Source organism: Diabrotica virgifera, chromosome 4 (genome assembly GCF_917563875.1).
Source record: "Diabrotica virgifera virgifera chromosome 4, PGI_DIABVI_V3a".
Lineage (NCBI taxonomy): Eukaryota > Metazoa > Arthropoda > Insecta > Coleoptera > Chrysomelidae > Diabrotica > Diabrotica virgifera.
Genome location: NC_065446.1, coordinates 166,798,340 through 166,801,767, shown reverse-complemented (window position 1 = coordinate 166,801,767; position 3,428 = coordinate 166,798,340).

Below are 3,428 nucleotides of genomic sequence, written 5' to 3'. Positions count from 1 at the left end.
AAAGTAAATATCAAGAGGAAGAGAGGAAGACCAAGAGAAACATGGGACCAAGCTATTGGAAAAGTTCTACAAAAGAGAGGCAAATCCTGGAAAGAAGCAAAAGTATTGGCACAAAATAGAAGTCAGTGGCGTAAATTTGTACACAATATCTAAGTTATTATTGTAATCCCGACACCAATAGGTAGAAGGGAAGTTGATTATATATACAGGGTGAGGCAGATAACTGGCCTATTAGAAATATCGCGAGAACTAAAGGCAACAGAATTATGAAAGTTGGAATACAGGGGTTTTGAAGGATGATCTATTAAATGAAAATATTTTCATCTCTTTGCAACTTCCGGTTATACCGGAAGTTGATTATAACTTCGTTTTTTTAAATAGGACACCCTGTATATTTTTACATTTTTGGATTCTCTTCGATGTCTTCTTTCTTAAAATATGAGGATTTGTAATGTTATACAGGGTATTCTAAAAGATAATTACAGTTTTTTTATTAATTTCGTAGCAATGTCCACACCCTGTAGAATTGTAGTAGTTTGACAACTAAAACTCTACTTACGTTCAAATGATTTTTAATATAGTCTACTATTGTTAAGAATCATTAGTATAGCTAAATTTTTAATTTTAGTATACAGGGTTGGCCGAAACTCGGAATGAGTATTTTATGAGTTTTCTTAAATGGAACACCCTGTATTTTAGTATTGTAATGAAATGAAATTTTATGGTACTTTTTTATTTCTTAAGCACTCCCTATACCTAACTACTTTAATTTGTGCTTAATTGTTAGTCGCACCAACAATCTTAATTACGTAGGTATTTTCATAGCTAAACCATTATTGGTAATTTTAAGGATTAGTCTGGATTAATATGTATTTATTTCTGAAAAATTATTTGTAATTGAATATTTTCACGGCCAACCTAATAAAATTTTACGTATTATTTGTTGTAATTAATGTTTAGCTTTAATCACCAATAACTCACAAATTAAAGCAGTTAGGTATAGGAAATACTTATAAAATAAAAAAGTACTATGAAATAGTACTCAATTTAAGAAAACTCAGAAAATATTCATTCCGAGTTTCGACCAACCCTGTATACTAACATTTCAAAATAAGCTATACTAATGATTCTTAACAATAATAGACTATATTAGAAATCACTTGAACGTAAGCAGAGTTTTTAATGTCAAACTATTACAATTCTACAGGGTGTGAATGTTGCTACGAAATTAATAAAAAAACGTAAATATCTTTTAAAATACCCTGTATAGTATTACAAAATCTCTACAAAATCTCATATTTTAAGAAAGAAGATATTAAGGAGAATCCAAAAATGTAAAAATATACAGGGTGTCCCATTTAAAAAAAAACAAGTTATAAGCAACTTCCAGTATAACCGGAAGTTGCAAAGAGATGAAAATATTTTCATTAATAGATCATTCCTCAAAACCCCTTTATTCCAATTTTCATGATTATGTTACCTTCAGTTCTCGAGATATTTCTAATAGGCCAGTTATCTGCCTCACCCTATTTATTATCCATAATTCGAAAAAATGTTTCAAATAAAAGTTACTTATGTTTACGTAAGAAATCTGAATCTGCAATAAAAAATGGAGGTTCCTATTTAAAATTTTAAAGTAGCCCACCTCCATAGGGGGTCGTTTTTGGTGCCATTTGATAGATTTTTCAAACATATTAAATAAGTGTATTTTTCAGTTTTTCGATCCCGTGTTCATTTCGCGAAATATCGCGAGATTCGTATTTAAAATTTAAAATTTATCCCCACCACTCTCCGTGGGGAGTCGTGTTTGGTATCATTCGATAGATTTTTGAAAAATATTGAGCACGTATTTTTTAGTTTTTAGATCTACCGTTTATTTCGCGAAATATTCTCTTTTTTCTTGTGAAACTTTGTGACTCACCTATTTCCTTACGCCCCGCCCAAATCGTCAGATTTTTGAAATATACACTGTTTTGCATGTACTTAACTTACCTTATCTTAATCTGACGATTTCGAGTTTTTCTAAGGATAGATTTATTTTTCGACTCCCCTTAACGAACTCCCCTCTATTTAGAGCCAATATATGGTAGAGGTACATCTACAGGGTACCAGGTTTCTCCCCATATGATAATTTGACGCGCTCGAGTTACTGCAAAAATCCCCGCTTGGGCTCCACTACCATAAATATCTTTGCTCCATAAATATTTATTTGTTTGAGTTATACGTTATTATCTGAACTAAATACTGGACCTTTTTAATATACAGTGGAACCCCGATAAGTCGGCCTCCGATAACCCGGAAGTCCGGCTAACCCGGATCGATTTTCATCATATAAAATAAAAATGTTTTCACTTTGACTGAGTTTTTTTACCAAGAAATAAACAATAATGTCTGTATACAACTGTACGTAATTTAGATGTATGTACCTCCTGGACATAAGCATTTCATTTTTTTGGTAATTATAATTAAGTTTATCTGTAAGAGTACCGTATTTTATTAATTTTTACCATATTCTCCGCCTAACCCGAATTTTCGATAACCCGGATCGGCCGGTCCCGATTAATCCGACTTATCGAGGTTCAACTGTACCTACTTTACTTTATTAAGCTAATTATTCATTGTGTATTTTGGAATTTCTATTTATTTACAAATAAAATAATGTAAGAATATTTGTATGATAAACAGATCATTTGGAAATACCAAATAAATATAAATATACAAATGTATTGTCATTTAAGATAGCAAATTAACGGTTCCAGTTTATATCCAATTAAAATAAGCTTTAAAACTATGATAAAACCTATGATATAATCGACAATAAGTATAAATAAATTAAAACATTATGATAGAGGAGCCCCAGCGGGAATTTTTGCAATTACTGAAGCGCGTCAGACAATCACATGGAGAGAAACCTTGTTTGTACCTACCCTGTAAATGTACCCCTACCATATATTGGCTCTTAATACAGAGTACAGAGTTCGTTAAGAGAGGTCTGAAAAAAAATCTATCCTAACTCGAAATCGTCAGATTAAGATAAGGCAATTAACTAATGCAGAACAGTGTATATTTCAAAAATCTGACGATTTGAGCGGGGCCTAAAAAACTGGGTGAGTCACAAAGTTTCACAAAAAAAAGCGAATATTTCGTGAAATGGACGTCAAATCGAAAAACTAAAAAATACGTGTTCAATATTTTTCAAACATCTATCGAATAATATCAAACACAACTATCCACGGTGAAGGGGGGGGGGGGGGGGTAAATTTAAAATTTTAAATAGGAACCCCGCGATATTTCGAGAAATGAACATCAGATCGAAAAACTGACAAATACACCTATTCAATATTTTTGAAAAATCTATCGAATGATACCAAACTCATACCCCACGGAGGTGGGGTGAGGGTTTACTTTAAAATCTTAAATAGGAGCCC